The sequence below is a fragment of the Eleutherodactylus coqui genome, chromosome 6 (genome assembly GCF_035609145.1).
Source record: "Eleutherodactylus coqui strain aEleCoq1 chromosome 6, aEleCoq1.hap1, whole genome shotgun sequence".
NCBI lineage: Eukaryota > Metazoa > Chordata > Amphibia > Anura > Eleutherodactylidae > Eleutherodactylus > Eleutherodactylus coqui.
The window spans coordinates 100,298,442-100,312,372 of record NC_089842.1 but is presented as its reverse complement, the minus strand read 5'-3'; positions in this window follow the sequence as shown (position 1 = coordinate 100,312,372).

Genomic DNA, 13,931 nt, shown 5'->3' with positions numbered 1-13,931 from the left:
AACAGGGTACTAGAGCCACCATGCCCTCCTGTATCACATATTGCATCCAAGCTAGAGGCGGTACAACAGGGTACTAGAGCCACCATGCCCTCCTGTATCACATATTGCATCCAAGCTAGAGGCGGTACAACAGGGTATTAGAGCCTCCGTTCACGTGTGTTCAGCCTTCCCAATAAATTATCCTTTTACTCTGATATTGTAATCACTTACTTATATCAACGTTACAATCCCACATAGAAAGTTTAATTTCATTCTGACAACTACTTCTATGTGCTTGATCTTTTGACAAAGATTGTAAAACATATGTATAGCATAGTTTTGTAGAGGGACAGGAATATGTAGCATCTGTGAGAAGGTGACCGGCAAAGTGCTGGAGGGCATATATATTTCGCCTAGGATGCTCTCCTATGAGGCTTTGGGGAGCACTTGGCCAGGTACGTGCCACCGAGCAGCCTGGGCTCGGTGGAGGAAGCCGGCAGTATGGTGTCAGTAACATTAAGTTACTGACACGCTGTAGTGAGTAAGTGGCTCCAAGCCGCATAATCCGGGACGGCTTTTCCTGGAGTCACCAAAGTGAAGGGTGGGATGGTCACTCCCACGTACCAGGTGAGGCTGGTACCAGGCCATATAAAGCCTGGGCCTACAGGGCCAGGAGGAGAGCTGAGACCTCTGCAGGTCTGAGAGTCCTGGCTGGCTGTGTGCAGGAGCCATCTTGGGTTACCAGTATGTAGACAGGAACACTACATGTATAGTAAGTGCTCAGACGAGCAGGATTTACTTTATGTTTGCCTGATGTAAAGGCCTGTATTTTGCTTTGTTTGCTTGGAAATAAACCCAGGCAAAGCCTGGACTAAAGACTTTATCGCAAGTGTCACTGTCTCTGACTGCTTATGCCCAGGTTGCTACCGATCCTAAACGCTAATCCCTCACACATCCTACACTTTTTAATGCCACAAAAACTGTACACAGAGCATGAGGTTTTCCAGGGAGAAGGTCCTGATCGATACTTCCATGGTCAATTGCTCGTCTAGCTATAGTGCATGACCGGGTCTGTTTGACTAATGACGTTGTTGTTTTTTGCACTTATGGTGGAACCCCGAGACAGAATCCCCCATCATACTGAAAAACACTCTGGGAATGAAGTCTAGCTTAAAGGGGTTGTCCCGCGGCAGCAAGTGGGTCTATACACTTCTGTATGGCCATATTAATGCACTTTGTAATGTACATTGTGCATTAATTATGAGCCATACAGAAGTTATAAGAAGTTTTTCACTTACCTGCTCCGTTGCTAGCGTCCTCGTTTCCATGGAGCCGACTAATTTTCGCCGTCTAATGGCCAAATTAGCCGCGCTTGCGCAGTCCGGGTCTTCTTCTTTTCTGAATGGGGCTCCGTGTAGCTCCGCCCCGTCACGTGCCGATTCCAGCCAATCAGGAGGCTGGAATCGGCAATGGACCGCACAGAAGCCCTGCGGTCCACCGAGTGAGAAGATCCCCGCGGCCATCTTCATCAGGTAAGTAAGAAGTCACCGGAGCGCGGGGATTCAGGTAAGCACTCTCCGGTGTTCTTTTTTAACCCCTGCATCGGGGTTGTCTCGCGCCGAACGGGGAAGGGGGGGTTTGAAAAAAAAAAAAAAAAACGTTTCGGCGCGGGACAACCCCTTTAAGATCAGATCACACAATCTGGCTGGATCCTAAGTGTACTGTATATATTAGTTCTCAACTTTATCTTGTTCAGTTCTTCCTTAATACAACACAGCAGTCAACCTAGCAGTCGAGTGTTTGGGGAAGGAAATAAAAGTTGTTGTAGTGTTAGAGGAGCTCCCTCCTGGGGATTAGATATTCACTTGTTTGCATGGAAAATGTAATTGAATTAAAATGAACATGAATCAGTGGATGAGAGTCCAGAATCCTATCGCTGCAAAAACATAGTGACAGTTCCGCGTTCCATTGTGAGAAGTTATCCTTTTGAATTATGTTCTAAGTAGCCACTGTTCTCTTTTAGACCTGCTTCATAGCTTGTGTGTGGATTACAGCCATTTATTTACCCATCACGATTAATTAAGCACCATCACCACTATTGTAAGGTATAAAATCCTAATTTGTAGTTCCCACACAAATCCACACATGTACGTCATCGCAATCTCGTGGGCTCAACAGCTGTGCCTACAAAATCAACAGCAGGAGTGTAGCTGTGATTAGCAGTGACACCCCCATAGTAACATCAACCATTGCAGAAAGCCATTTAATACTTAAAGGGGTTGTCTCGCGGCAGCAAGTGGGGGTATACACTTCTGTATGGCCATATTAATGCACTTTGTAATATACATCGTGCATTAAATATGAGCCATACAGAAGTTATACACTTACCTCCTCCGGTGCTGGCGTCCCCGTCTCCATGGCGCCGACTAAAGCTGCCTTCTCCTTCCATTAGACGCGCTTGCGCTGTCCGGTCTTCCGGTCTGTTGAATGGGGCCGCTCCGGCGTGCTCGCGCCGCACATGTCTTCTGCGCATGCGCAGACCCGCTCTCCGGCGCGAGCACGCCGGGGCAGCCCCATTCAACCGAGCAGAAGACCGGACAGCGCAAGCGCGTCTAATGGAAGGAGAAGGCAGCTTTAGTCGGCGCCATGGAGACGGGGACGCCAGCACCGGAGGGGGTAAGTGTATAACTTCTGTATGGCTCATATTTAATGGACAATGTATATTTCAAAGTGCATTAATATGGCCATACAGAAGTGTATAACCCCACTTGCTGCCGCGGGACAACCCCTTTAATGCACCATGGCTCCCCTTCTTCTCTGCCTGTCAGCCATGGGATCACGATTGATGGGGTTGACTGCTAAATGCTGAGGGCCTTTGGTACTTTAAACAAAAATTGGCTTGGTTCTTACAGGACTAATATATGTGGTTTTTGTAGATATCGGCATCAACATTTTTTCAAAGTGGCCCAAGATTTGTTGGAATTACTGAGCACCTTCCCAGAACTTGTAAGAGAAGTAAGCACTAGCAACATCACTCTCTAGTCATTTCCACTTCATCTGTTTACGATTATTGCCTATTTAGAGGATGGCCCTATGGCTAATACTATGTATTTTAAATATATTTGTATACATGAAGAATCTCATATACCTGTGTTGGACAATCCAGTCTTCCAGTGATGCTAGATGGGTCTTGCAGATGTTTAGTGGATGATGTGTTCAGAGATTCATCCATGACATCATTCATCAGGCAAAGAAGCTACTGAGAGGCCTTTATTGTTCTCAAACACTACTTAATGGAACGATCAAGGGAAAATTAATGAACTGCATTATGGCAGTCCTAAACGACAAGTACATGACCTCTATCTTTCATAGTGACATAATTAGTACAATTGAAAAAGGATATTCGTCCACCAGGTTCAACCAAGAGATGGGGAAAAATGTGGCTGAAGGGGAAGGGGTGTAGGAAACAAAACTTCTATACAATTTCATAAGCACCAATGGTATTTTGCTCTATTTAATGTTCATTGAATCTTTGAATTATGCTTTGCCCCGTCAGACCCTGCACCAGCTTTTTCTGGAGCGTTCTTTAATCAGCTGGTAGAAGCCTCAATTATGCAAAAATGACATGACTGGCATTATTGTGGCTATAGTACAGTAGAGCATCACAACATGAGGCCAACTGACAACCCTTTAGATGGCACAAGTAGATAGAGTTGGTATAGACTGTGGGCAAAGCTGCATCTTTAAAAACTTGTTTGTCACAGTTACAAGCTCAATAACATATTGAAGTGCTTATTTAGTTTAAAAATATATATTTTTATATACCCTTTTAGGCAGTTCTGAATTAATAAGGGGATCTCAGTTCTGTATCCTTATCCGTTGGGCAAAATTGAGAAAGCTTCCCTCACTCTGGAGGACTTCTGCAGTCCTGCATTACATAGACCACCCATTGGCTTTAATGGCAATGTATAAAGCTTCATTTCTCCTATTGTGGCACTGCAAGGATATACTTACTACAAGGTTTTCTAACAGATTACAGCAAATCACTGGGGATTCCAGCAGGGGACACTATGTAATCAATGTATTATTAAAGGACTCTTCTAAAATGTAGAGATAGTTTAATTAAAAGGGGTCAACCCCTTTAAATGCATCTCAAGCAGATGTGATGTGATGCACATTTTAGTTAATTTTTCACTATTCATCTTTACAGGCATATACTATGGAGTCAGGGACCCATGGCAGAATGAAAATGTTCTTACCATCCTTATCTTTGACTAGTTCCCTCAACCAGCCCAATATCTGATCTTATTCTTAGGTTAGAATTGGAACGGTAAGGCAGCAGAACAAGGCAGAAGGTTTGAGAGGCACAAGAAGTAACATGACTCCAAAATGTCCATTGTCAAAGTGGGTATTTGAGACGATAACATTCAGAAGCCCAGAACAGGACTCTATTAAAGATAAACCACTTGACTTTTTCTGTATTATCATATTAATATGGTGGTCATGAAGGAGCAAATGCTAAAGAGAAGACAATTCTCTGCTGATGCCGATCAGCATTTCTGCTATTACCGAGCCCCTTGTGGACCATGGAACTGGTGAGGAAATGTCTCTGCCTGTCACCTAGTTTTCCTGTTATTGTGCAAAACTGGTGTTTGTGAAACACAACAAGGGTCCAGCGTGGAGCACACAGCAAGGACACAGGAGATAATTCCAATGCTGTTGACCCTAATGAATGTTGAAAATTTTATCGCATTTTCTTGGAACCGTGTTTCACCCACTAAAGGTCGTGAGTGCTTACAAAACAAAAAAGATACTTTTCCATGAAATGTGCTGGGACAACGTTAGCCCGACCTTTAATACAAAATAGTCCAAGAGACCTTTCAAGGGTATTTGCACCATTTTTCTTTATTGTTTCAATGCAATAAAATATTAAATTAATAATATTACCAAGAAAATAATCAATGAAGTTTTCAAATAGCCTTGATTCAAAGTCTACTACCATTTTGTATCTATAGCTCTTATGCCGGCTTATGAGTCTCTATGGTAAAAGACTGCAGACGTTAACTGCTAACCAGTTCCAAAGTTGAAGGGTGAAAATTATATTTGCACAAGTTTTCGCACAGATATATATATATACAGAAATTCATTTTCAGCCTCCATCTACGTCTATGGAGAATGTCCGCATTGAATGGATCATCTTTTAGAGTATGACATGTTTTTCTTTATATGCTTGCAAGCAAAATTCATACAAAAACACCTTTGTATAGCCATACAGGTCATACAGATTAGATTTTGTAGCCTGACTCTTTATTTCTTTGGTCCAAGTAAGGGGTTTCTTCTAGCTTTGCTATACATTATTTGAATATCAGAATGCATCTCCAGGCCAATGCCCTCTTTCCTACTTCTGAAGGTTACAGCCATGATTACTTCAAGAAGGATCTCTCCAGATGCTAAATATTGAGTTGTACCAGCATTCATATATAGCACCACCAAGCAAATTGCCTAGCACATTAAAGGGGTTGTCCCGCGGCAGCAAGTGGGGTTAAGCACTTCTGTATGGCCATATTAATGCACTTTGTAATATACATCGTGCATTAAATATGAGCCATACAGAAGTTATTCACTTACCCCCTCCGTTGCTGGCGTCCCCGTCTCCATGGTGCCGTCTAATTTCAGCGTCTAATCGCCCGATTAGACGCGCTTGCGCAGAAGGGTCTTCTCCCTTCTGGTCGGTCCGGGCAGGAGCGGCGTTCTGGCTCCGCCACCTTCTACGCATCATCGCGTAGCTCCGCCCCGTCACGTGTGCCGATTCCAGCCAATCAGGAGGCTGGAATCGGCAATGGCCCGCACAGAGCCCACGGTGCACCATGGAAGGAAGACCCGCGGTGCATCGTGGGTGAAGATCCCGGCGGCCATCTTGGAGGAAAAGAAGAAAGAAGTTGCAGAGAGGGGATTCGGGTAAGTAAATTTTTTTTTTTTATTTCAACACATTCCTTGGGTTTGTCCTGCGCTGAACGGGGGGCCTATGCAAAAAAAAAAAAAAACCGTTTCGGCGCGGGACAACCCCTTTAAGAGTTAAATGAACAGATGTAGTACGCCAAACTCAAATAGGCAGGCACTGTTCTTATTGTTTGTGATCTGTGAGATACCAACAGTCATGATGAAATGACTCTAGAGGCTCACCATGGTCTAACATAAACCATAAACTAATATAAACCCATTATCACTATACTCTGAGGATTCAGATGTACTGTTTGGTCTGAGTTTTTGGACAGTGCCACAATGTTCATAATTCAGCCTCACTCATGGATTTGAAACAAAGTCATCAATACGTGAGTGAAGTGGAGACTTTTAGTTTGAATTCAAGGCGTTTAACAAAAATGTTGCATTAATATTTTAGGAATTACAGCCATTTTGTACATAGTCTTTCCATTTTTAGCTAGACAAGTGATTGAGGAGCAGTTATCCCATGTGACATGTTACATCATTATTTCATTAAAAGTTATTGACATAATTTCAAACTTGTGACATAAATTTATGACAAAAGAAGGACACCATCATTAGGCAGAAAAAAACTGAACACATCTATCAGAGAGATAGAAGAAATGTGAGGAGCATCCAAATCAACAATCTGGTATATTCTTAAAAAGCAGGAAAGCGTTGGTGAGCTCAGGAACACCAAAAGGTCTGGAAGAACATGGAAGACAACTGAAGTGGACGATCACAGAAATTCCTAACTTATGAGAGAAACCTTTCACAACATCTAGCCAAGCAAAGAACAATCTCAAGGAGGTAGACCTGTCATTGTCATAGTCTTCAATCGAGAGATGTCTTGAATGGAAATACAGAGGGTAAACCATTGGTAATACTCAAGAACCGAAAAGCCGGGTAAAACTCTGTTAGAAAACTTAAATAAAGGGTTCTCAGTTCTGAAACAAGATTTTATGGACAGATGAAACCAAGATGAATTTATACCAAAATAACGGGAAGAGAACATGGTGGAGGCAGTGTTAGTGCATGGGCATGTATGGTGCCAGCAGAAGTAGGTCATTAGTATGTGTTGATGATGTGATGGGTATAAATGTAGTAGGATGAATTCTGAAGTGTATAGAGAGACTCTCTGTTCAGATTCAGTAAAATACTGGAAAACTAACGGGGTGATGAGTCACAGTACAGATGGATAATGACCCAAAACATATCATAAAAGCAACCCAAGAGGCAAACAAATGAAATATTCTACAACGGCCATGCCAGTCATCTGATCTCATCCTCATTGACCATACTTTTCACTTACTGAAGCAAAACTGAAGGCAGAAACCCCCCATATACAAGAAACCCCTAAAGGTGACTGCAGTAAAAGCCCCTCAAAGTATCTGATGCGAGGCAGCTCAGCATCTGGTGAGGCCCATGTGTTCCAGACTACAGGCAGTCATTGACTGAAGAGAATTTACATCTAGGTGTTAAAAATATTCTTTATATTTATAATCGTTAGTTTATCCAATTACATATGGTCCTGTGAATATGGAGGGACTATGGAAAGAATGGCTCTAATTCCTAAACAGATAATGCTATGCTTTTGGTAAACCCCTTGAGTTAAATCTGAAAGTCTACACTTCTATCACATATTGATGGCTTTCTTTCACAGAGGCTAAGTTATGAAAATTGTGTCACTGTCCAAATACTTCTAGACCCAACTTTATGAATGTGTATTTCTATGATGATAGTATTATAATGTTGTATTGATGTCTAATATCTTTTCAATATAGTTTGCTTTTTTAAAATATATTTCTATGAGTTCCAATAAATTTGGCCTGAAAGCACTTAATACAGTATATCATCATAACTCCAATTCATCATTCCATCACCAGATGACACTGACGGAAGCACCTGTTTTAATGACTTGACAGTGCCACCTAGTGGCAGAAATATCCATTTAAGAGTACTTTTTGAAAAACCTGAACAGACAATGGCTTGTACCTTCTTCTAAGCACTGGTTCTCTACTGAAACTTAGCATGGAAGCTGAGGGTCACAATTTTTCCTCCTTTTAGGAAAAAAATCCTTCCTGACTCCAATCTTGCAATCAGAATAACTTTATAATAATAAGGGATTATTATTATTACATAGACAGATCAGTGGTTTCAGTGGAGGCACTACAGAACACTTGCCACCATACTCCTCCACACATGACAACTGATCACTAGGGGGGCACCCCATGATCAGCTTGCCATTGGGTACCTCTCTAGCAAAAAGGGAGTGCCCAATGTAACATAGTAGTCCAAATGCATTACCAGGACTTCTCTGGGCTCCTTGTCTGGCGGATCTCATTTGGTGTGAGATGATAAGTCAGTTATTTACGTTCATGCGGAAATACATCAGAAAGACAATCAGTCACCTCCGTGTTAATTAAAATATGTCCTTTTTTGCTTTTAAATGATCTTAAAAGCACCATATATTGATATGCTTCAAGCCCAAATGCAACAGAAAATGGTGATTTTATGGTTTAAATGCAATAAAGTAATATTCTACTGTTGAGTTGCTGGGTTTCCCATCTTCCAAATTATCTTTGTACCTGAGCTCCTGGAGAAGGATGATTAATGTTGCAGCTGTAGAAGAAAATTAATTTTTCCATGGAGCTTTGGGGTCTACTACTGTGCCCTGCCTCTTGTATGAGTCAAAAAAGGAGCGTGGTGGGTCCTCCTTTTAACAGGCCCTTACATCCTGTCCAGTTGCCTAATCCCACTCCTAAATGCAGTTTTTCATGGCTGGCTCATTTGCAATCCACATTGAAATGCTGCTAACTACTTTTTGCTGTTTAGAAGTTCATGTTTGCAGTTGTTGGCCAAGTATGTCACCGATAGACAAATCTGGAGTTAAATTAGTTGTGGTAGGGAAATTCAAGCCATAGGTTGTCTTAGACTCATGGATCATTTACTCTAATTAAAAAATGTGATTATTACAAATTGTGTTCCCACAGTGATCAACACAGTAAAAAGAAGCTTATGCTAATACATAAATCTAGGTAGAAATAAAAAGGAATTATAGCTATTAATGGCAATCTCCTCAGGCAGTCATTGTGTGTCTATGCACAGTTATCTACTGAAGAAGATCCTAACATCATACTATAAGTATCCTTACATTGCTTCCAGTTGTCCATAAATCGGTATTATATTTGGTGGCCGCTGACCTAGCATAACAGTTTCCATAAAAGACTACATTTCTATCCATCCATTATGCACATCATACTCCAATTTGGAGGAGAGGATAGCAGCTTGTTTAAGATTGGAGTGTGCAGATATTTTTAGGATTAAAATACTAAAGGTACCTTTACTGGGGATGATTATAGCCCAAATAATCATGAAAACAGTGAATTTGAGTGATAGTCGCCCTGTGTACAATTAGTTGCTGACAGGACACTGAGCGAGAAATTGTTCATTTGCCAGCATTATTTGTTTTTTAGCTCACCTAAGAACCAAGTGACTGTCAGCCCATGTTAATGTAAGATGGATGAGTAGTGCCCTGCTCCCCTCTAGCTTATGGTTACAGCTCAACTACTATTAGCCACTCTGTAGCATTTTGGTTGGAGCAGTAGATTTAGGTTAAAGACTGTTGTCAAAGTTGGCCACAAGAGGGAGCTTCAACATAAGCAGAGGTTATTGCTAACAGAAGTGAATGGAGCTATAGAGACTACATTGGAAAACTTCCAGAAGAGGCGCTGATTGGATGTCACTGCATAGAGAGGTCTGTAGATATAGTGGTGGAGACTGTGCCTATGGACAGTGCAGCAGGCAGTGTCCCCATGCTGGGGAGCTGCCAAGAGTGAGACTGCCAGAGTCTAAAAAGGGCCATGATGACTCAGGGGCTAAAGAGATGTCTGAAGGGAGGATCGGTGAAGGACCCCACAGTGCATCAGAGGAGAGGGAGTCTCCCTCCCTGTAGATGCGGGACATTGAAGCACTGTTGTTGAAGTGTGACAGAACCATCAGCACGAAAAAGAAGGACCAGCTTGATGGCAGGGCTGATACTCAGTGAAGGGGATGACTCATGGATGTCCTTGATTCCCCAGGACTATGTAGAGTCAAATTCCTAGCCAGTGGTGGGAATATGGACTTTTAGGGACTTTGACATGCCAGCTTACCAAGAGAGTTTGGCACCATGGGCTATTGCATAGTGCAAGGCCTTGCAGGGTTAGTTATTACATGTTCATGGATAATGTATTGATGAATCTATGATATTTGTAATGGTGCTACCAGGGAGAGGGCAGCAATCCTGATGTAAAGTAATTTGTGACATCTCAGTGGAATAGCGCCTACAAAGTTGTGTGTCGTGTGTGATAAGGACGTGGCACCTATGCAGCATGGGGTCAGGTCTGTGGATGAGGAAGCCCAATGTAATGGTAGTGCCGCATGTTTCATGAGAGAGATCCTTGTCCTGGTGACATCAATGACGTCTCTTGTTTAGTGAGTTAAGGAAGCAGCTTCTACCGAGTGTAAGGGCTCAGTCTGAAGATAGAGATGCAGTTATTGGGCAACGATTAGAGAGGACCGGTGAGTCATGTGCTTTGCTGCTGCCGCAAGGAGGTGTTATATGCCAGTGTGAAATGCTGAATGATGCCAACCGTGATAATGTGTAAAGTTCTGATTGCCTAAGAAAAATGTTCCGTACCAATGACAAGAGTTATGACGCACATGGAAATGATGCCAGATAGAAAGGTATGCCAGTGTGTAATGGGAAAAAAGGTACTTTGTGATAGTGGTGGTTAGCGATGGGTAAAAGCGTATGGCATACAGGAGGATATAAGGAAAGTATATTGTTACACCTACAGTGCACTGAGTCCGCAAGGTTCGGAGACATGCCACTGAGCTTCGAAATTATAGCAAGCTAAGGGATGCAGATAATAGTTACAAGTTTGAAATGCCTTGTCGTACCGTTGTAGATAAATATGTTTGCAATGCTGTTATGCCAAGTTATTATGTAATCAAGTACAAGTACAGAATGATGCAAATTGCATTTTGTTCAGTAAAAGGTATTTCTTATTAAAAAAAAAATATGTGCTGCCTCCGCCCTATCACCACCACGCCATAGTACCACCGGCCTGCTTCATAAACAGGAGTCGCTCAATGTTTGAGTGACTGCCTGTTTACTGGGCGACTAGAAGAGATCTCTAGTCCGCTCAGTCTCCATTCACTGAATGATCGTCACTCCTGTGGAAAAACACAGCAGTAATAGTCGTTGGGACGGCTGTTGGGCACTTATACGAGTCTTACAGTCATCCTTTGTAAAGGGACCTTAAAGGGGTTGTCCCGCGAAAGCAAGTGGGGGTATACACTTCTGTATGGCCATATTAATGCACTTTGTAATGTACATTGTGCATTAATTATGAGCTATACAGAAGTTATTCACTTACCTGTTCCGTTGCTAGCGTCCTCGTCTCCATGGTGCCGTCTAATCTTCAGCGTCTAATCGCCCGATTAGACGCGCTTGCGCAGTCCTGTCTTCTGTCTTCTGAATGGGGCCGCTCGTGCCGGAGAGCGGCTCCTCGTAGCTCCGCCCCGTCACGTGCCGATTCCAGCCAATCAGGAGGCTGGAATCGGCAATGGACCGCACAGAAGCCCTGCGGTCCACCGAGGGTGAAGATCCCGGCGGCCATCTTCACAAGGTAAGTATGAAGTCACCGGAGCGCGGGGATTCGGGTCAGTACTACCCGGTTTGTTTTTTTTATCCCTGCATCGGGTTTGTCTCGCGGCGAACGGGGGGGCTATTGAAAAAAAAAAAAAACGTTTCGGTTAAGTACTCAAGTTTTGAGACCTGAGCAATTTGAGGGTTTAGCAATGGTGTATTTGGGGGTTGAGCTATTAGCTATTTCCGAATCACTGAAGTAACCTGAATGTGGCCTCACTTACACAACTGTGTTACAAGTTCCTAGTTGTGTGTAGCTGTAATACAATATTGATACAGTAGCAATCTGTGAGTCTATTTAGCACCTCTGTAGCTCTGGAATCAGGGCATGTTCTATCCAGTGCCGGATTAACCATTCGGCAAATAAGGCACATGCCTTAGGGCCAGCCAAAAATCCAGGCCACAAAAAAAAAATTGATAATTATTATCAGGGGATGACAAGACTTGGAATTTCCAAGTCCAAGTGTCAGTGCAACTCTCTCAGTGCAAGTCTAGACTTTGTTCAGGTGCGCTCGTCCGTAAATCAGGAAGGAATTGTCACTTTAACAAAAGTATAACTGAAAATTACGCTTTTGTACTGTTTTGCAGTTCATCATGCATTTCCGAACTCGGAACTAGCACTTCAAGTTTATTTCTCTCTAATGGCTACGAACTGCTATGGGGAACGCTCATTTTCGCAACTAAAAAGAATTGAAGATGTTAATCAATGATGGGGCGATAACGTCTTGGTATACTGACACTTCTCTGCATTAAAAGTGATTTGCTTCATAAAATTGACTTCAAATACTTTCAAAAATATTGGTTGTTCTGAATTTTTTGGTATAAATTTTCTGTTGTTAAATTTAACTTTCTTCCTTTCCTTGGTGAGCCAAAAATATCTGTATTTTCAGGCCAGCTATCAAAATGTGCCTTAGAGCCAGCAGAGCCTTAATCAAGCTCTGGTTCTATCAGATGACATATTAAAGAGGTATTCTCCCCTAGAAGCACTACTCTCAAGGAAACTATTTGGAGGTACACAGAGTGCCTACTGGTCCATAATACAGATGACTAGATAGTTCATGCAACACAGTACAAGGTCCATGCAAGTGACAATAGACCAAATACATGAGCCCTAAAAGGTCCTCAAGATTGGAGTACTATTTTTGGATAACAGTTCTGGATATTTTAGAACCAGAGCAGCGAAGGGTAAGTCAAGACTACGTTAAATATTCTAGCGTACTGAATCCTCAGGAATGAAGCTCTGGGCATTTCAAGGTCAGAGTACTAGATGTAGTCAAGATCACAGTACCAGGTATTTCAACAAAAGAGTAATGAATATATCACATTAGAGTACTTAGTGCTAAAGATCACAGTACTGGATATTTTAGGGTCACAATACCAGATATTTTAGGATTTGAGCACTGGATATTTTAAGATCGCAGTACTGGATATTTTAGGATGAGAGTACTGCATATTCCATAGTCCAGGGGTGTATCTATAGGGGGTGCAGAGGCAGCAGTCGCTACCAGGCCCTGGAGATTTAAGGGGCCCCTCTACCATACAAGAAAGAGCCAGTTTTTTTAATGCACATGGATGGTTGGGGGACCATATTACAGATTTTGCATTGGGGCCTCCTATATTTAGACTCTGCCCAATCTTTTAAGATTCTAGCAATGTCACTGGCTGCCGGTGTTGAATTGATGGGTTTCTTAAGAGACCCAACGATGTAGAGGAAAGTTGTGGTGGGGCCTCCATGCTGAATTTTTGTATCCAGGCCCCTGAGTCTTTAACTACGCCTTTGCCATAGTCATAATACTGGATATTTTAGGGCTAGAGTATTGGATATATTTTTTGGTTACAGTACTGGATATTTTAGGGTTAGCACACTGTATAATTCAAGGTTACAGTATTGGGTAGTCAGGATTGTTCTGGGTTGTGAGGCAGAAGGATTGAAATCTGTAGCTGCTTTCAGCAGAAATAAGATCAGCTATGACTAAGGAAATGTTTTAGCAGCTCCATCCACTCATTGTCTAAGAACAGGTTCTACTAGTTGGGGGACTTTCACTTTATACTGTGTATATTGTGTACTTGGAGTCAATGCTGTAGTTATTGCTAGTTATATAATAGTACAGGGTAACACACCAGCAACCATTCTGTCTTATAAGATTCTTCTCTGTTCTATATATTACTATTTAAATATATACATCATTAATATGTAAATAACATTCAACAATAATCACAAATGATCGCAGATGGTGTGTAGGATGGTGGCGATGTGGAAAACATAGGGTTAAAC